General features: G+C 38.3%; 1 protein-coding gene across 6 annotated transcripts in view; it reads left to right on the top strand.

Annotated features, from left to right (window-relative positions):
* The window catches only part of HECW1 (HECT, C2 and WW domain containing E3 ubiquitin protein ligase 1), a 584,554-nt gene that overhangs the window by 75,635 nt on the left and 487,329 nt on the right, over positions 1 to 21,590 (top strand). For all 6 annotated transcript variants that reach the window (XM_081147958.1, XM_081147956.1, XM_081147957.1 and 3 more), the window contains one exon: positions 481 to 546. The gene's annotated coding sequence lies outside the window, so the exon portion shown is untranslated. The remainder of the gene's footprint in view (positions 1 to 480; positions 547 to 21,590) is intronic.

Below are 21,590 nucleotides of genomic sequence, written 5' to 3'. Positions count from 1 at the left end.
ATGGTTGGGTTTGTTTTGTGATCCAGTCTGCTACTCTGTGCCTCTGAATTGGTGAATTCAGTCCATTTACACTTAGGGTAACTATTGATGTATGAGAATTTCTTATAGCCATTTTATATTTTGCTTTTCGGTACCTCTGTACTTCCATTGGTTCTTTTCTTTTGTGTTTCCATCTGTTGTTTTTGTTTGGTGGTATTCTATATATCTTTTCTCTACTATCTCTTTTTTAAGCTATGTGTCTCAGTTTTATTTTGTTTTTGTGTGTGGTTACCATTAGGTTTATGAAAAAGAAAGTTTCATACATACAGTAGTCCTTTATCTTTTGAATGCATTTGAGCTCCATCTTCCTTAGCAAATTCAGACCTTTACCCCTCTCCTTTTATTTTATTCTTTTTGTGTGTGACAAATTATCCCTGTTTATGCTGTACATTTTATTGTAATCTTATTCATAGTTTTATGACCTTTTTTTCTTTATTTCAGGTAGAATAACGCCCCTGAGTATTTTCTGCAATGGGAGTATTCTGCTGATAAATTCCCTCAGTTACTGTAAGTCTGGAAAAGTCTTTATTTCTCCTTCATATTTAAAGGATAACTCTGTGGCTCTGGATGGATGACTCAGTTGGTTGGAACATTATCCCATACACAATAAGGTTGTGGGTTCAATTCCTGGTTTGGGCACATACCTAGGTTGTGGGTTTGGTCTCACAGCAATGTTTCTCTCTCTTTCTCCCTTCTTTTCTCTTTGAAACCAATAAAAACACACCCTCAAATGAAGATTAAAAAAATAAATAAAGGATAACTTTCCTGGATATATTATTCTTGGCTGGTAATTTCTTTCAGTAGTTTCAATATTTGATTCAACTCTCCTCTGGTTTGTAGAATTTCTGCTAATAAGTTCTTTAATATAGGTTTTCCTTTATAGGTTATTTTCTTCTTTTTCCTAGCTGCTTTGAAAATTCTTCGTTTGTCATTAATTTTGACATTTTGAATACAATGTGCCTTGGAGAAGGTCTCTTTGGATTGAAGTAATTTGGTTTTCTGTTTGCTTCTTGGATTCAAGGATCTAGTTCTTTTCATAGGTTTGGGAAGTTCTCATAATTATTTGTTTGAATATGCTATTCTTTTCTCCATTTCTTCTTCTTTTGGTATTCTTATTATTCTTATATTTCACTTTGATGGAGTCAGATAGTTCTCATAGAGTTCTTTCTTATTTATTTATTTATTTACTTATTTACTATTTATTTATTATCAAATCTCTCTCTGCTTTTCTATGCATCATTTCTAGATATCTATCTTTAGTATCATTAATTATTTTCTCTATCTGGTTTACTCTATTTCTCATGCTCTCTAGCTCAGTTTTGATCTCTTTTATTGTGATCTTAAGAATTTCTTTTTGGTTCTTTTTTAAAGTTTTAATTTTTTTGATAAAGTACTCTTTTATTGTTGTCAATTTATTTAATGATTGCTTTAAATTGCCTATCTGTATTTTCTCACATCTTGTTGAGTATTTTCAGAACTACAATCTTGAATTCTCTCTTTTCTGTTACATATTTCTATGTGTTTAAGTTTGCTTGTTGGAGGTTTTAAAATTTTCTTTCTGAGTTGCATTGATACCTTGGCTATTCATGGCATTTAATGGATTCCTTCTCTGTCTAGGAATCTATGTGAGTGGTTCTTCTCTAACAGGTTAATATAAAAATACTTAAAATTTTTTTTCCAGTATGTGGCACCAAATCACAAATTTTTTAGCTCTGAGAAATCCCAATGCTGACCTGTGCAGCATCTCTGTATGAAGTCAGTGTAACCATAATGCATTGTGGTGGGGTGGGCCTGGAGGAACTCTGCAACCTTATTTGTTTGCCTTCCTAGTAATGGTGACCTAGGACCTTGGCAGCATCCCTACTGTGCTACCACTTGGGATCAGTCACAGAGCACACCCCTTGCTCAGGGAAAGTAGTGATTCTGTAGTACCAGTTATTAGGTTTGTAGATAATGTGTTCCACACCCCAACACAAAGGGTTCTGGAAGACTATGGGGTGGCAGGGCTCCATGGCTTTGTTTCTCTGTCTGAAATTCCAACAGCACAACAACTGTGGAAGAACTCAGTGCTGTGTCCTTGCCCAGGTCTCTGGGCTCAACCACAGCTTGTACTACACACTCTTGCAGGGATGCCCTCTGAATCCTTCTGCTCCTCCTAGCTGAAAGGAGCATCAGCCACAACTGGGTTCCTCCCCTGTCCTGGCTTACCCTTGCTGTGAGGTCCTGGCTGTGGGACTGTGTGGCTTGTCTCAGCCCTTCAGCCTTCTCGCCTCCTGTTTGTTCCTGCTTATCCACCTTCATATGAGTCAATGTTCAGATCTCTCAGGTGTACCTGTACATTAAGCGGGTAATCCTGTGTTAAGTTATATCTGTTCAAATTGTTTTAACTTCAACTGAAGAGACCAAGGGGATCTTTCATGCAGCAAATAGTTTTATCCTATATGTTTTCTTATTTTATCTGTTGTGTGTGTTCCTTACCTGTTTGTAGCTTCAAACAGGCTGTTGAGGACCAGGTAATGATGACAGTGTCTGACATTGGCATGCACCAGAGTGCCTCCCTAGAGGCCCAGAATCAACACGCCAAACGGCCAGCTTCAGCCCACATCAGAGCAGGATCTAATAAACTTCACAAACAGCATATCAAAAGGGAGACCACAGCAGAAGGCAATAAACTCTGCTAAGATGAACTCTGCTCTTTTCCTTTTCTTTCTTTCTTCTACTTCTTCTTCTTTTTTTTTTTTTTTGGTCAGTGCCTGCACTGCAGCTTGCATCTCATGGTTGGGGTTGAACCTCATAGTCAGCCAGCCTGAGGGTTGTTCCCATGCATTAACAGGCCAGCAGCAATGAAGACTCAGTAACAACAAGATGCCCCACATAACCCACATGAAGGACATTTTTTAGAGCACCCAGATCAAGAGATCAAGGAGACTGCACCACTGGGTCTCATAGGACACCTAATACATAAGACCATCCCATGAAGACTGGGAGTCATAGCAGCCAAAATGAGGAGACAAAGAAACAGACCACAAATGAAAGAACTGGAGAACTCTTCAGAAAAAGAACTCAATGAAATGGAGGCAAGCAATTTATCATCTATAAAGTTCAAAAGTGATTATAAAGATGCTCAAGAAACTTAGTGAGAACTACAACAACATGAAAAGTGATGTAAAAACCATGAAAAAGAACCAGTTAGAAATGAAGAATACCATATCTGACATCAAGAATACACTGGAAGAAATAAAAAGTAGGTTGCATGAAACTGAGGATTGAATTAGTGAGTTGGAAGGTAAAAAAAACACCCAATCACAGAAACAAACAGAAAAAAGAATTAAAAACAATGAGGACAGTTTAAGGTACCTTTGGTACATCATGTAGCATAACAACATCCACATCATAGGAGTACCAGAAGGAGAAAGGGGAACCAAGGGATAGAGAGCCTATTTGAATAAATAATGACCTGCAAAATCCCAAATCTAGTGAAGGAAAAAGACACACAATTCCAGGAAGCACAGGGGATCCCAAACAAAATGAACCCAAAGGGGCCCACACCAAGACACATCATAATTAAAATGATAAAGGCTAAAGACAAAGAGATAATCTTAAAAGCAACAAGAGAAAAGCATTTAGTTACCTACAAGGGAGCTCCAATAAGACTGTCAGCTGATTTATCAGCAGAAACATTTTAGACCAGGAGGGATTAGCATAAATATGCAAAGTGATGAAAAGCAAGGACCTAGAACCAAGATTACTTTATCCAGCAAGGCTATCCTTTAAAATTTAAAGATAAATAAGGAGCTTTCCATACAAAAAATAAATGCTAAAGGAATTTATTACAACCAAGCCAATATTATAAGAAATGTTAAATGGCTTGCTTTAAAAAAGAGGAGAAGGAGGAGGAAGAAGAAGAGGAGGAGGAGAAGGGGGAGAAGAAGAAGAAGAAGAAGAAGAAGAAGAAGAAGAAGAAGAAGAAGAAGAAGAAGAAGAAGAAGAAGAAGGAGGAGGAGGAGGAGGAGGAGGAGGAGGAGGAGGAGGAGGAGGAGGAGGAGGAGGGGGAGGAGGAGGGGGAGGAGGAGGAGGAACAGAGTTAAAAGAATAAAATTACAATAAATACATACCTATTAATAATCACTTTACAGGTCAATGGCTTAAATGCTTCAATCAAAGGACATAAGGTGGCTGAATGAATATAAAAGCAAGACCCATGTGTATGGTGTCTACAAAAGATACACTTCAGAATGAAAGATACACACAGATTAAAAGTAAAGGGATGGAAAAAGATATTTTATTCAAATAGAAATGGAGGAAAAAGCTGGGGTAGCAATATTTATATCTGACAAAATAAACTTTAAAACAAAGGCTGTTTTAAGAGACAAAGAAAGACACCATGTAATGATAAAAAAAGCAATTCAACAAGAGGATATAACTTTGTCATACATTTGTGCATTCAGCATAGAAGCACCTAAACATGTAAAGCAAATCTTGATGGACATAAATGGAGAGATTGACAGTAAGGACTTGAATAGACGCTTCTCCAAAGAGGACATACAGATGTCCAATCGATAAGAAAAAGTGCTCAACATCACTAGTCATAAGAGAGATGCAAATTAAAATTACAATGAGATATCACCTCACACCTGCCAGAATGGCTATCATCAATCAATCAAACAACAGATATTGGAGAGGATGTGGAGAAATGAGAACCCTAGTGGTGAGAATGCAGACTGGTTCAGGCACTGTTGTAAATAGTATGGGTTTTCTTCAAAAAATTAAAAATGGAACTGCCTTTTGACCCAGCAATCTCAATTCTGGGAATATATCCTTAGAATCCCAAAACACAAATTTAAAAGAATATATGCACCTCTATGTTCATAGCAGCACAATTTACAATAGCCAAGATCTGGAAACAGTCCAAGTGCCCATCAGTAGATGTGTGGGGAAAAAAGCTGTGTTACATTTACACAATGGTATACTATGCGACCATAAGAAAAGGAACTCTTACCTTTTGCGACAGCATAGATGGGCCATGAGTTTTTTTATGCTAAGTGAAATAAGCCAGTTAGAGAAAGAGAAAAAAAAATATGATCTCACTTATATGTGGAATCTAATGGACAAAATAAAATGACAAATAAAATAGAAACAGAAACTGGGTGCATGGAACAGACTGACAGCTGTCAGAGGGGAGGCAGGAGGAGGGACTGGATGGAAGAAAGTGAAAGGATTAGCCAAAGAACATATATGAATAGCCCATGGACACAGACAACAGTGCGGTGATGACCAAAGGGAAGGGGGGACATGGGCTGGGTAGGGACAGGCAAAGGCAGGGAAAATGGGGACATCTGTAATAGTGTCAACAATAAAACTAGTTAAAAATAAATAAAAGTAATTTAAAAAATAAATGCAAGATAATATTTTAAAACTTATTTTAAAACTTATTAGTTTCCAAGGGCTGCTGTTACAAATTACCATGAAAGTTTATTCTCTCAAAGTTCTGGAGACCAGAATTCCAAACTCAAGCTGTTATAGGTGTAGGCTCCCTCCAAAGACTCGGGAGAATTAGTTCCCTTACTCTTCTAGCTTCTGGTGGCTCCAGGCATTCTTTAGCTAGTTGCAGCATCAATCCAGTCTGTCTCTATGATCACATTGCCTCCTCCTCTTTTTGTCTCTCCTCTATGTGTCTCTTGTAAGGACACTTTTCATTGGATTTAGGGGTCACCTGGATAATCCAGGATGATCTTCTTATCACAAGATCTTTGACTTAATTTTACATGTGCACCCTGTTTTCAAATAATGTAACATTCACAGTTATCATGAATTAGGATGTGGACATATCTTTTGAGCGGGGGTGGGGGCAGGGGATGGGGGTGGAGGTGGGGGGTGCCATTCATGCCACTACAGGAAGTAAGCCAGGTGATCTTGTAAGGAGTAAAGGAAACAATAAGATATCCCTTGGAGATCCTGAAGATGCACTTTATACTGAGTCAGTGGTCCCTACAAACAATGATCCCATAATACTATAATAAATAATATAATAATAATAGCAGCCATAATTTATGGAACACTTGTTATGTGCACTGTTCTAGCTAACTTTACAAGCATCGCCTAAGCTAATTCAATAAGCCTTTGAGAGATGTTTATTGTTGTTTTATAGATGAATAAAATGAGTTTTAGAGAAGTTAAGGAATTTGCCTAATGTCACAGGAGCAGTAGGTGGAAAAATCACCTACATTTGTTAGACTTCAAGGTCTGTATTGGTAACCATGACTGTTAAGCTCATTAACAGATTAGGCATTCCCCTGTGACCTTCCCAGGCAAAGACAGGTGAGTTGACCAAGAACACAGTGGCACAGACATGTGGAGAACAATTTCAAAGCTTCCTGCTATGTCTTGTCTGTGAAAAAATGTTCTCGGTTAAAAATAAAAAATTTAAAAACATCAGGTTTCCAGAACTTTCCCTCTACCGCCAAGCTATTGGAGAAAAGAATGCAGAGTCTATCAGATTAGTAATTAGTTTTGGGATAACAAATACATTTTATCTTTGGGAAGATTGTAAATCATAAACCATATATAAGAAGGAGACCATAGTTGATTATTTCCCACATTGCATGTGAGTGTGTGTGTGCACTGACAGGAGTGATGCCTCCCTGCTGCCTTCCTTATTATGTCTTGATAGAGGTGCTATGAAGAGTGGGGAGACAGAGACAGTCTTGGCTTCTGTTTTCACTCCTAACCCACCATGACCAAGCTCCTAACCATCCATTTGAAGGTCTAGGCCCCTTAGCAGTCATCCAGGAAACTTGCCCTGGGTCACCCATTGACTCCTGGGCTTCCACAAACTTCCAGTTTTCTTTCTCACCAACAAAGAACCCAGAATCTCTGGAATACAGTTGCAAACTCTGACCAACTGAATTCCCCCAAAAGGCTTCTGGTTTGAGTTTTACTAATCTTGTTCATCTTTTCTTGCCTGCTACATGGTTCTAGCAGCAAACATCACATCTTGAGAAAACATGAAGAGGTTTAGATTTGGTGGAAGGATCTGGACAACCAGAAAGTTGAAGATAATGCAGGTGAAGCAAACAGTTGAATACAACTGTGGAGAAGGGAACTATTGTCCTGTTCTTGGAAGAGCAAGTGATTTTATGTGCTAGAATTTGAGTCTAAGAGAAGAAAGCAGAGGAAAGAAAGCTGGGCCTTGATGGCAGGCTGAGGGTACACATTGTGCTGTAAGGCCCGGGGGGTTTCATGCAAGGAGTAGAGAAAGGGCAGACAGGGAATGGAGTGTCTGTGACTCAACACCAGTGGAGGCCATGGGACTGAAAGGGAGCAGTCTGGGGAGTGAGGAGCAGTCAGAGTGGGCATCTGGTTTGAGTGGACCTGAGACAGGGAGGCAGCGGTGAAAGCAGGGGAAAGAAGGGCTGCTCCGTTGTTATTCATGACAATTTATGATTTATTTATGTGTGCCTTTTGTTTAAAAAAACAATTAAAAGGTACATGAACAACAAAGTGTGAGAGCACATTTCTGAATAGTGAGGTGTATTTGTAGGAATTGAGCTAAGGATGCCTTGGACCTGCTGTGGTAGCTGACCTGATGCACTGCCCAGTGCAGGGCTCCTGGCCTCTCCCATAGGTCTAGCAACAACGATCCCTTTTGAGCTGGTCTTTAGTTTTAACTATTTGCCTGCTCCAGAATCTTTCTACTTTTAAAATAAATGCCCTTTGTGACAGTATGGATGGACCTGGAGAATATTATGCTAAGCAAAATAAGCCAGGCAGAGAAAGACAAACATCACATGAACTTAATAAACTGATGAACAGAATAGATTCAATGACATGGAAGCATAGATCAGACTGACGAATGTCAGAGGGTTGGAGGAGGGTGGGTGAGTGGAGGGGGAGAGAGCAACCAAAGAAATTATATGCATATATGCACAACCCAAGGACATGGACAATGGTGGGGAAAGGGACTGGAGAGGGGGGTGGTATGGGGTGGAGTGGGTCATTGGGGAGAAAAAGGGATATCTGTAATATTTTAAACAAAAATAAAATTAAAAAAAATTAAAAATTAAAATTAAACAAATAAACAAAAAATAAAATAAAATAATAAAATAAAATAAAATATAATAAAATAAAATAAAATAAAAGCTCTAAGTTAGGCTGGTTTGAAGTTCGGTTTAATGTCCAGAGCATATCAGTCCCTCAAAAATAAAAATAATAAAAATGAAAATAATAAAAATGAAAGATTTTAATTTTTGACTAGTATGTATTTCAAGTGTAACTACTGTGAATTGCTGGACTGTTTGCCATATTTCTTGATATATATCTATATCACACACACACACATATACATGCATATTTCTTTTTCTTTTTATATATTTTTATTTATGTTTAAAAAATATATCTTTATTGATTTCAGAGAGAGGAAAGGAGAGGGAGAGATAGAAACATTAATGATGAGAGAGTCATTGATCGGCTGCCTCCTACACACCCCCGACTGGGGATCGAGCCCACAACCCATACTTGTGCCCTGACAGGGAATCAAACCCCAATCACCTGGATCCTAGGTCGACGTTCAACCGCTGAGCCATGCCCAGCTGGGCTCTTTTTATGTTTTTAAAGACCATGTGTCCACAGTTGGAGATTTCCAAAAGTTGGTAGCCACTTACATTGAATTTCTAATTTTAGTGCACTATGTATGAAATGTTAGACCATATATATATATATATATATATATATAATATATATATAATTAGACAATAATATCAAGGAAACTGAATTTTATTTATTTATTTTTTAGATTAATTTTTTAAAATATATCTTTATTGATTTCAAAGAGAGGAAAGGAGAGGGAGAGAGAGAGATAGAAACATCAATGATGAGAGAGTCATTGATTGAGCCCACGACCCAGGCATGTGCCCTGACTGGGAATCAAACCCCTAGGTCAATGCTCAACTGCTGAGCCACGCCTGGCCCGGAGGAAACTGAATTTTAGAGAGAGAGAATCTTCTGATATTCAACCTGCTTTCACTCGTCACAGGTTATTAATAACTCAATAAATTATCCATAAAGGTGTAAGACATTTCTTTTTTCTTTGATGTTTAAGTTACTTTGAGAACATTATAGCATTTTTATTTTTTATCTGTGCATTTGAAAAAACATGGATGTCCTACATAGAGGTTTTTGCATTTCTTTGTGGCTTTTATCCATAGACAGGTCTTGTGAACCCATTGTAATCATTTAATTGCTATTGTCAATGGTTTCCTTACCAATAAGTCATGCCAGCAGTTATAAAAGCATGCTATGAGTCTAATATTCAGACAAATAAATTTGAGAGGCTATCTATCAATTAATCATGCCAGGGGTAAGAAACCATGCCATAAGCCACTGTTGAGATTCAGCCATATGTTGAAATTCTGGGTCCCAAAAGGAGAGCTCCTTCCTACTCCTTGCCCATTTAGTTAATTCAATTATCCAACCAGTGCTATGAACACACACATGGTTCAAGCACAGTTAGAGTCACTGGGTCACAAAGATGAATGAGACATGGTCAAAGGTTTTACAGTCTGATAAAGATTGACAAGGAATCAGATAATATTAATATGGTAAGTGTTAAGCTAGAAGCTGCCCAGAACATAACGGTATTTAGTTCTAGAAGAAACTCCTAACCAAACCTCAGGGCAGAGATGGGTGAGGGAAGGTTGCCAGGAGCAGCTGACTCATGTGGCAAATCTTTCATCGTTATTGATCTTTTCAGAAAAGATGGGGGTTAGTCTCATTAAAAAAAAAAAATCCATTGCCAAAAAGGCTAATAATTATTTCACTATATTTATAAAATTGCAGATTATATTTTATAGATTATTTTTGATGATTAATTTCTTGAGAGAAAGTATAGTAGGAATCTTTGTTCATTAGAGATTAATAAGGAATTAAGGTGAATGACCATGCCAATCATTTTGTTCATCAAATGAAGAGTTTCATTTGAATTCCTCATTTCAGAGAAGAGTAGGAGTTACCAGATACAGGGCTGGGTAGTGGGGCCAGGAAAGATGGCTAAGGCATAGGGCATGGATGGCCAAAATGGATGACAAGAGGCCCTGGAGAGCTCAGAAGTGGTCCCCATAGGAAGCCCTCTGTGTGCCATGCTCCACTGGTTTGCACTTTATCTTAGAGGTTGTGGGAAACCATGCAAAGATACTAGGCAGACAAGAGTTATGATCAAAGTGGGGTGTTTCAGAAAGATCTGTGTGAGTTACATTCTGATGAAATAGTGGGTTAATTTTCGAGGGCTGCTATAACAAATTCCTGGTGCCTTAACAGGAATTTATTCTCTCATGTTTCTGGAGGCCAGAAGTCTCATATCAAGGTGTGATTAGGGCTATACTCTCTCAGGAAGCTCTAGGGGAGAATACTTACTTATCATCATCTAGCCGTTCTATCATCATCACCTAGCTGGCTCTCAGTGTTCCTTGGTTTATAGCAACATCACTCCAATCTTTGCTTCTGTCTTCACGTGGCCTTCTCCCTCATACTTCTGTGTCCTCTTTTCTTTCATAAGGACACCAGTGATTTTATTAAGAGCCCACCCTAAATTCAGAATGATTTCATCTTGATATTGTTAGTTAATTCATTTGCAAGGAACTTATTTCCAAATAAGGTCACATTATGAGGTTCCTGATGGATATGAAGTTTGGAAGTACACTATTCAACCTACTACAGATAGGGACAGGTTGTAGAGGTTCATGTAGTTAGATTCTAGAAGGACCTGGGAAGACCTTATAGTTAGGGACCTAGAAAGAGAGGGGATAAGTCCATGGGGAAAATGTGTGGTGGTAGGGCAGGTTACAGGAAATGTGTATTTAGGGAGAATGATTAAAAGTGTAAAACGGAGAATCACGAGTTATGGAGTAAAAACTCAGTATTACAAAATTTGCTTTCTGCACATCTAGATGTTTTCTATCATTTAAGTTCTAGCTCAAATGCAACTTTCTCTTCTGTAATAATGGCTAATAATATAATATTTTTTATTATTGTTGAAAGCATTACTGATGTTCCCCTTTTTCCCCCCATTGATCCCCTCCACCTGTCATCCATCCTGCCCTCCTCAGCTTTTCTCCACACTATCCTGTGTCCATAGGTCATGTATATATTCATCTAAGTTCTTGATTACTCCTCCCCCAACCCCCCACCCTGACCTTCCCTATGAAATTTGTCCTACTGATCCATTATTCTATATCTCTATATCTATCTTGTTCATCAGTGTATTTTGTTCATTAGGTTCCACATATGAGTGAGATCATGTGGTACTTGTCTTTCTCTGACTGCCTTATTTCACTGAGCATAATTCTCTCCTGGTCATTTTAAGCTGTCCCAAATGGTAAGAGATACTTTTTTTTTTTTTTTTTTTAACAGTTTGCCTACTATTCCATGGAGTAAATGTACCACAGATTTTGTATCCACTCACCTACTGATGGGTACTTGGATTGTTTTTAGATCTTAGGAATTGTAAATTGTGCTGATATGAACATAGGGGTGCATAAGTCCTTCTAAATGATGTTTTGAATTTCTTAGGATATATTCATAGAAAAGAGATCACTGGGTCAAATGGCAGTTCCATTTTTAATTTTTTGAGGAAACTCTATACTGTTTTCCTTAGTAGCTGTGCCAGTTTGCATTCCCACCAGGAGTTTACTAGGGTTCCCTTTTCTCCACATCCTTGCAAGCACCTGTCATTTGATGATTTGTTGATGATAGCCATTCTTGCAGGTGTGAGGTGATATCTCATTGTGGTTTTAATTTGCATCTCTCTGATGATTAGTGACTTTGAGCATTTTTCATATGTCTCTTGGCGATCTGTATTTCCATTTTGAAGTGTCTATTTAGGCCCTTTGTCCATTTATTAATTGGATTGTTTGTCTTCTTTTTGTTAAGTTGTGTGAGTTCCTTATATATTTTGGAAATTAACCCTTTATCAGATGTATCATTGACAAATATGTTCTCCCATACAATGGGCTCCCTATTGTTTTGTTGATGGTTTCTTTTGCTGTGCAGAAGCTTTTATTATGAAGTAATCCCACATGTTTATTTTCTCCTTTGTTTCCTTTGCCCTAGGAGATATATCGGCAAATATATTGCTATGACAGATGTCTGAGATGCTGCTGCCTACACTTTCTTCTAGGATTTTCATGACTTAGATTTAAGTCTTTTATCCATTTTGAGTTTATTCTCATGTATGGTGTGAGTTGGAGGTCTAACTTTTTTGAAATGTACCTGTCCAATTTTTCCAACACCATTTATTGAAGAGACTGTCTTTACTCCATTGTATGTCCTTGTCTCATATGTCACATATTAATTGACCATAATTGTGAGGGTCAATTTCTGGGTTCTCTGTTCTGTTCCACTGATTGATATGTCTGTTCTTATGCCAGTACCAGGCTGTTTTGATTACACTGGCTTTGTAATATAACTTGATATCTGGTATTATGATCCCTCCAGCTTTGTTGTTCTTTCTCAAGGTTGCCATGGCTATTTGGGGAGTTTTTTGGTTCCATATAAATCTTCGAAGTATTTGTGGTCTAGATCTGTGAAATATGCAGTTGGTATTTTAATAGAGATTGCATTGAATTTATACATTGCTTTGGGTAGTATGGACATTTTAATAATGTTAATTCTTCCAATCCATGAACATGGTATATTTTTCCATTTGTTTATATCTTTCTCTATCTCTTTTTTCAGCATCCTGTAGTTTTCCAAGTACAGGTCTTTTACATCTTCATTAAATTCATTCCAAGGTATCTTATTTTTTTAGTTGCAATGGTAAATGGGATTGTTTTTTTAGTTTCACTTTCTGAGAGTATGTTATTGGTTTACAAAAATGCCATTGATTTCTGGGTGTTAATTTTGTATCCTGCTACCTTGCTGAATTCATTTATTAAATCTAGTAGTTTTTTGGTGGAGTCTTTAGGATTTTCTATGTACAATATCATGTCGTCTGCAAATAATGACATTTTTACTTCCTCCTTTCCAATTTGGATGGCTTTTATGTTTTCTTCTTGTCTGATGTCTGTGGCTAGGACTTCCAATACTACACTGAATAAGAGTGGTGAAAGTGGACACCCCTGTCTTGTTCCTGTTCTTAGGGGAAATGGTTTTAGTTTTTGCACATTCAGTATGATGTTGGCTGTAGATTTATCATATATGGCCTTTATTATGTTGAGATATGATCCCTTTATTCCCACTTTGCTGAGAGTTTTTATCATAAGTGGGTATTGGATTTTATCGAATGCTTTTTCTGCATCTGTTGATATGATCATATGTTTTTGTCTTTCAGTTTGTTTATGTGATATATCACATTTGTTGATTTGTGAATATTGTACCAGCCTTTCATCACTGGAATAAATCCCACTTGGTCATGGTGTATGATCTTTTTAATATATTGCTGGATCCTATTTGCTATTCTTTTGTTGAGGATTTTAGCATCTATGTTCATCAAGGATACTGGCCTATAATTCTCTTTCTTTGCAGTGTCTTTATCTGGTTTTGGAATTAGGCTAATGATGGCTTTGTAAAAAGGGCTTGGAAGTGTTCCTTCTTCTTGGATCTTTTGAAATAGTTTGAGGAGGGAAGGTGTTTGTTCTCCTTTGAATGTTTGCTGAAACTTCCCTGTGAAGCCATCCAGGCCAGGGCTTTTGTGTCTGGGAGCTCTTTTATTACTGCTTCAACTTCATCAGCTGTTATCGGCGTATTCTAGTTTTCTGCCCCTTCCTGACTGAAGTTTGGAAAGTTGTATTTTTCTAGGAATTTGTCCATTTCATCCAGGTTGTGCAACTTGGTGGCATATAGTTGTTTATAGTATTTTCTTACAGTCCTTTGTATTTCTGTTGGGTCAGTTGTTATTTCATCTCTTTCGTTCCTGATTTTGTTTATTTGGGTCCTCTCTCTTTGTTTCTTGATGAGTCTTGCTAAAGGTTCATCAATCTTGTTTATCTTTTCAAAGAACCAGCTCTTGGTTTCATTGATCTTTTGTATTGTTTTTTTAGTCTCTATGTCATTAATTTCTGCTCTGATATTTATTATTTCCTTCCTTCTACTTAGTATGGGCTTTTCTTGTTCTCTTTCTAAGTTTTTAAGTTGTAGGTTAGAGAGCTTATTAGATGTTTTCTTGTTTTTTGAGGAAGACTTGTAGTGCTATGATCTTCCGTCTGAGGACTGCTTTCATCATGTCCCATAGATTTGGAGTTGTTGTGTGTTGATTTTCATTTGTTTCCATGAAGTTTTTAATTTCTTTCTTGATCTCTTTGGTAATCCATTCATTGTTTTAAAACACGCTATTTAGCCTCCATGCTTTTGAATGTGTTTTAGTGTTTTAATTGTAGTTGATTTCTAATTTATGGCACTGTGGTCCAGGAAGATGCTTGATATGATTTCAGTCTTTTTGAACTTGTAGAGACTTGTTTTTTGTCCTAATGCATGGCCCATCTTTGAGAATTTCCGGTTTGCACTTGAGAAGAATATATATTCTGCAGTTTTGGGGTGGAATGTTCTGTAAATGTCATTTGAATCCATCTGAACTAGTATTTCATTTATGTTTCCTTGTTGACTTTTTGTTTGGAAGACCTATCCAGTGAAGTCAGTGGGATGTTAAATTCCTCTACTATGACTGTATTGCTGTCAATCTCTCCCTTAAAGTCCTCTAGACTTTTTATAAATTTAGATGCTTCTATATTGGGTGCATATATGTTTATTAGGGATATATCCTCTTGTTGGATTGATCCCTTTAGTATTGTGTAATGACTTTCCTTTTCTCTTGTTATGGCCCTCATTTTGCAGTCAATTTTGTTTGATATGAATATTGTTACTCCAGCTTTTTTTTCACTTCCATTTGCATGGAAAAATTTTTTCTATCCCTTCACTCTCATCCTGTATGAGTCTTTTGTTCTGAAGTGGGTCTCTTGTAGACTGCATATATTTGGGTCTTGTTTTCTTATACATTCAGCCACCCTAAATCTTTTTATTGGGGCATTTAAAATATTTACATTTAAGGTTATTATTGATAAATATTTATCTATTGCCATTTTAATTCTTTATACCTATGTTTCTCTCTCTTTTTCTACTTCTAATTACAGCAGTTACTTTAACATTTCCTGTAATGCTGGTTTGGTGGTGATAAGCTCCTTTAGCCCTTTTTTTGTCTGGGAAGCTCTTTATTTCACCATCTATCTTGAATGATAATCTTGCTGGATAGAGTAGGGTGGTTTCAGATCCTTGCTTTGCATTACCTTGAATACTTTATGCCATTCCCTTCTGGCCTGTAGTGTTTCTGATGACAAGTCAGCTCACAGACTTATGGAGGCTTCTTTGTATGTAACAGATTGCTTTTCTCTAGCTTCTTTTAAGATTCTCTCTTTGTCTTGATTTTTGGTATTTTAATTATGATGTGTCTGGCTGTGGATCTCTTTGGATTCTTTTTGCTTGGGACTTTTTGTGCCTCCCAGAACTTGTGTGACTTTTTCCTTGAACAGGTGAGGGAAGTTTTCTGCCATTATTTCTTCAAACAGGTTCTCTAACCCTTGCTTACTTTTGACCTCTTCTGGCAGTCCTATAATGTGAATATTGTTACATTTCATGTTGTCCCACAGGTCCCTTAGACTGTCCTCTTATTTTTTAGCTTTTTTCTTTTTGGATCTCTGATTGAGTGATTTTTTTCTACCCAGTCTTCTGATTCACTGATCCAATCCTCAGCTTGCTCTAATATGCTGTTTATTCCTTCCAATGTATTCTTTATTTCTGCTATGTCATTTTTAAGTTTCTTCATAGTTTCCATATCCTTTTTTATGCTGTTGAGAATCCTTACAATCAGTATTCTGAACCTTATATCTGATACATTGCTTATCTCCATTTCATTTAGCTCTTTTTCTGGAGACTTCTCTTATTCTTTTATTTGGGGCTTATTTTTTTGTCTCCCCATTTTGGCTGCTGATTTGGTTTTGTTTCTATGTATTAGGTAGGTCTGCTAGGACTCTCAGTCTTTTTCAGTGGTCTCTGGTGCAGTGCAATGTCAGACGTAGTTTGTGATTGGCCCTAAATACCCTGTTTGGAGCTATCAACAACTCTCGGCTTGAGGTCTCTCCTGGGGCTGGGTGCATTTGGACAGGACCAAGATGCACACCAAAGTCTGCTTTTCCAAGACCCAGGTCCAGAAGCAGATCAGGCAAAGTCTCAAATCACTCTGAGGTCAGCCTCTGCCTGCAGGCTAATTAATCTGATTCTCTTAATGAGTCTCAGGCTGTAGTAACCCCACAGGGTTCGGCAGCTGGTTGTTATTAGTCTCTTAACAAGCCTCTGGCTGTAGAAACTCCTCTGAGTATGAGTGTGATTTTTCAGCAGGGTGGGGCAATTGTTTTCCCCTTCAGGCAAAAGAAGCAAACTGTCTGCCTGAAAAAGATGTCCTCCACAGTTTGGGGGAATGACTTCATGCAGACATCCAGACAGGTGCCGTCTGATCTCACTCTCCAGAGCCCACAGCCCCAGACTCTCTCCACACAGCTCCAGGCCACTCCACCCTCTGTTTGCTGGAGCCCTAGGTGAGTGGCAGCACCTGAAACTTTGTGCATTGGCTCTTTAAGATGGTGCCTGCATTTCCAGCCATCTCTCCCTGGCAGACAGAAACCCTGCTCTTTTTCACAGCCAGGTATTATTTGGGCACCTTTCTCAGTTCTGGTGCTCTTGGCTGGAATGCCCAGCCTGGGGTTTGGGCCCCAGAGTCCTCAGTGAGAACCCCCAACAGCTGAGATATCCCTCCATACATTCAGCTGCTCTTTATGGGAGCCCTGCCAGCCCTTTCACGTCTCTGCACTTCCTACCAGTCTCTATGCAGTATCCAGTTTCCTCCTTGGTTATGAGGTTGCTCTCCAGTTCATGTTCAATTGGTTTTCAGGCTGGTTCTTCTAAATTTTAGTTGTCATTCCAGTTTGGTCCCAAGAGAGTGTCAGTGTAGCTTCCACTCAGTCTGCTGCCATCTTTAATTTCCCTTATCATCCCATTTTAAAGATTAAAAAACTGGGTCTTAGAGAGGTTAAATGACTTGTGAGTAAAGAAATCTTGGAGCTAGGATTGAATCAGATAAGTGTACTCCAAATTCATCACACACCCATTACATGCCCCCCACCTCCACCCCCACATATAAAGTTATTTATCCTTTCTTTGAATCCCCATACCATGTCCATGTACTTCTCTTTTGGTCTTTTCCAATTTCTAACTAGTATGTATGTATGTATGTATGTATGTATTTTTTATTTTTATTATTTTTAAAAATATATATTAATTCCAGAGAGAGGAAGGGAGAGGGAGAGAGAGAGAGAGAGATAGAAACATCAATGATGAGAGAGTTGTCATTGATCACCTGCCTCCTGCACACCCCCAACTGGGTATTGAGGCCACACTCCAGGCATGTGCCCTAACTGGGAATCAAACCATGATCTGCTGGATCCTTGGTTGATGCTCAACTACTGAGCCATGCCCAGCCAGGCAAACTAGTTTATTTTTATAAATAGATTTGTGTATATGTCTTGAGAGTAGAATCTGGACCTGTTTCACTGTCCCCCAGTATCTTTCCCCTTGCATTTTACAAAGATCATATTCATGAGTATTCACTGAATAAAGAAATATTATTAATTTAAATCACAATTATATGCCCAGTGTTTGTGAGATATAGATAAGGAAACATCCAATAATTAAACAGTATCTTCTGTGCCAAAATAGAGGTGAGCAAAAGAGCCTTGTGATGCACTTAAGAGGGGCAAGAGGGGAGAGATGGGGAATAGGGGAGGGTGTGGATGGTTGGAAGGTAGGTTCAGAGATGGGCAGATTCCTGGGCCTGAGACCTGAGCTGTTTCTCAAGGGATTAGTAAGGTGGCCTGGGGAAGGTTCCAGGCAGAGAAAACAGGGTCTATTTGTAGTTCTGCATGTAGCTCAGTTTGGCTGGAGATGGGGGAGAGAGGAGGGTGGTGATCAGAGATAAGCTTGGGTAGTGGGCAGCATCAAAGCCATCAGAACCTTTCTGTTGTGCTGAGGAGTTTCACCTTTATTCAGAGGGAAAAAAACAAAGATTTTAAAGAATCAAAGAGTCAAAGAATCAAGTTCAAATTTTGGCAGAACGTGGATGACAGGGGATGAGACTGGAGACTGGTGAGTAAGCTAAGAGATGGCTTTGTATCTTAGAGAATGTGGGCAATGAGAAGCAGGGGTGGCAGCCCAGGTGTAGAGAGGGGATAAGAAATGGTGGTTATTAGAAAATCAGATTAAAAGAATTTGGTAGCAGATGAGAGAATGAGAGAAAGCGGTAGTCAAAGGTGATTTCTCAGGTGGGCCTCAGGAGAACAACTTTCAGTGGGAGGAATTTAATTAATTGGTTTGGGAAACTGGAGGGGTGATGTCTGAGGGGTGGTTATATTTTTTAGGTCCTGCATCCTAGGTCACGTCCATTGTAGTAGCTGTTCAAATAGTAGGAGACCTGTTTTGAAAAAATGAATTTTAGAGTTGGAGGAAGCTTTGGAAATCAGCCAGAGAAGACCTTCTTAAATAATACAATAAAAATAATACCTTTAAGGGAAACATTCGGCAAGTTTGACTTATCAATATTGAAACCTTCTGTTTGAAAGAGAATAACATAAAAATAAAACAAAAGTGAGGAGGTGGAGTTGAAAGAAGCTACTTGCAACATATATATGCATAAAACTATCAAAGCATTTATCTACTAAGCAGTAGGGATTAAGGACACATTCACATGCTGACACAAGTGAGCAAAAAAAAAATGAACAGGCATTTCTCAGGGTAAATAAAAATAGTTAATATACATGAAAAAATACTAAATTTTATCTCTAATTAGCAAAATTCAAATTAAACAATAGGGGTATTAGTTTACTACCACCAGATTGGTGAAATAAATAGTTTAAGTAGGGCAGGAAATTTGCCTATTCACCACAGAAAAATACAAACCAAACTGAAAATAAACTGAAATGGCTCTTTCTAAGGGCAAAGGAGGAGGAAGGTTGCTAGGGAAACTTTACTTTTATCTGTAATGTTTAAATTGTTTTACTAAGATAATGTTTTCATGCATTACTTGTATACTTAAAATTAATAAAGAAAGAATAATTGCTTCCCCTCATTTTACATAACTGTGTAATTACAAGGAGCTGTGATGTGCTATTCATTGTTACTTTCACAGCAGAAAGAAAGACTCAGGACTTGCATTATCAGTTCTGTTATCTTTCCACAACATTTTCATGATTAGTGAGATGCAATCTGGCAGTAAACAAAATACCAGTTTAGAGGAAAAATATAGAGCAGAGTTTCTCAAGAGAAGCACTATTACTTGGGGCTCTGAACTTCATTTTTGTTGAAGACTGTCTTGGACAATACAGCATGTTCAGCAGTATTTCTGGCTTCTACCTACCTCCCTAATTGGGGCAACAAAAATGTCAACAGACATTGACAGATATCCCCTGGGAGGTGTACCCTCCCTTCCACTGAGAACCACTGGTTTAGGAAAAGCCCAGAAAATCAAGTTAAGCATCTCAACTCAGCCCAATTCCACTTCTACAAGAGAAAAGAATAATGGACTTTATTATATACTGATACTTTGCTATTTCCTAAAATGACCAATGTATATATTCCTTGACAAAATTATATTTTACTGCTTATTATAATAATCTTGTACCTTAGATACACTCCCCATGCCCTGGTAAGGATCACTCTGTACCTGCAAAGCTCGGTGGATTTTGATCCTCTAGGGTAGCTCAGAGCCATTTGAGTACAGAAAGTGGATATTTTGTCAGTTGAACACCATTAGAGTCTCTGGACAAATAATTCTGATATATTAGGCAGTTAGAAAGACAGGAACAGAGTAGGAACAATAGGCTTAGTACAGAAGGTCACCAGAGTGGAAAGGTCCAGGTGCCTGGCAATGGGCAAAACTGGGAAAACAAGTACTGCAGGGTGGGACCTTAACGCCCAGGGTGACTTTCCCTCCCTTAGCACATTGCTGGTCATGCAATTTAGACCCCCTGACCTTTCATATCACTGGTCGTTGGGTTTGGACCCTTCCCTGAACTTTTCTCCCCTTAGAAGAGGAACAAAGGGATCAGAGAATAGCCTAATGCAACTTCCATAAAAGCCCTAGCATGATCACTTCCTTGAGCATTAAGTCCTCAGGACAATGAGGTTCTGGCCCACATCAAATGATCTTGAAAACAAACCTCAGGTCTGTTGACCACAGAGACAGGTTTTATCAAACTAGAGGTAACATCTAGGCCTAAATTGTGTTTCAGCTCCAGGCCCAGAAAAGCAGCAAAACCAGACAAAGTGACACCATAGCTCATATCAGGACCAGATGCAATGACTAATGACCCTCTACTCTGGAGCCAACCAATTAGTAGAAACCATGACCCAGGAAGAACACACCTGGAAAACTGATTAATATTATATTGAGATCCTCCCCTGAAATCTCTCCTAAAATCCTCACCTTTGGAAAACAGATAAAATCCCTTAAGACAAAGGGCCAGTGTGCTCTATCTCTCTCTCCTGAGCATTCCCGCTCCTCCCTTTCTTCCTTCAAGGTGCATACCTTGGCTTTGCTTTCTTTCTCCTAAGCTCCAAGGGCCCTTCTTTTGCATCTTTAACTTGTTCCCTGAGTCCATGCAGCCCAGCTGGTTCACTTCTACCTCTGTGACTTTCTAAATTAACTTTCACTTATATTTTAGTTCTTGGCTCTGAATTTTTTCTTAGTCAAACTCAAGGACTGAGGTCTAACTTCACTTGTAACATCTGATACCTTTCACTGGTAACAATTCTAGTAGTCATACTTGGCTTCTAATAATATATGCTTGACTGGAGTGCTCTTGGTTGTATCAGAAACCCACAAGGACTAGATTAAACTGAAATGAGTCAGTCACCATGAGTTATTTTTCCAGCAAAATGGATTTATTGGGGATTAATGAGGAATTGCAATTTGCAGCATGCAGTCTAATAGCAAACCTTGTGCAAGTCCAAAGAAACAAAGGAGAGTGGTGCTTTTATGGAATTGGAGTGTGTGGGAGGGCTATTGTATAGAAAGAGTCTATTGGAGGAAGCTGAAAGTTTGAAGTGCAGTGACTTCTCATTGGCTGAGTTATGGTAGTCTCCCATTTGGCTGAAATTTTACTATGCAAGAAGTCTTTTTTTCTTTTAATGAAATAATAATGAAATCTCACTTCCTGTAAAAAATGCAAGGTATGTCTTTTCTTGTTGGAGTCAGCAATGTGTGTTGAGTGGCACATTCAAGAGAGTTCTGTTTCTAGGTTCCTGACTCAATTTTAAATGATATTTCTGTTAATTAACTTTTATAGATTCCACTTTGAGAAAAGTTTCTGAAGGAAGAACACACATGCAGAGATCAGTGCTGGAAAACAAAGTCAGACTGGTAGCAGAGGCTGCATTTTAAAGCACCTTGATAATGCTTTGGGAATGTGCCTTGTTTGCTCAAAGAAGAGGAAAAGATGTTAAGTCACAGACCATTCAAGCCT

Source organism: Miniopterus schreibersii, assembly GCF_964146895.1.
Source record: "Miniopterus schreibersii genome assembly, chromosome: 9".
Classification (NCBI taxonomy): domain Eukaryota; kingdom Metazoa; phylum Chordata; class Mammalia; order Chiroptera; family Miniopteridae; genus Miniopterus; species Miniopterus schreibersii.
The sequence above is the reverse complement of the archived record's forward strand: the minus strand, read 5'-3'. Positions and strand labels throughout refer to the sequence as shown.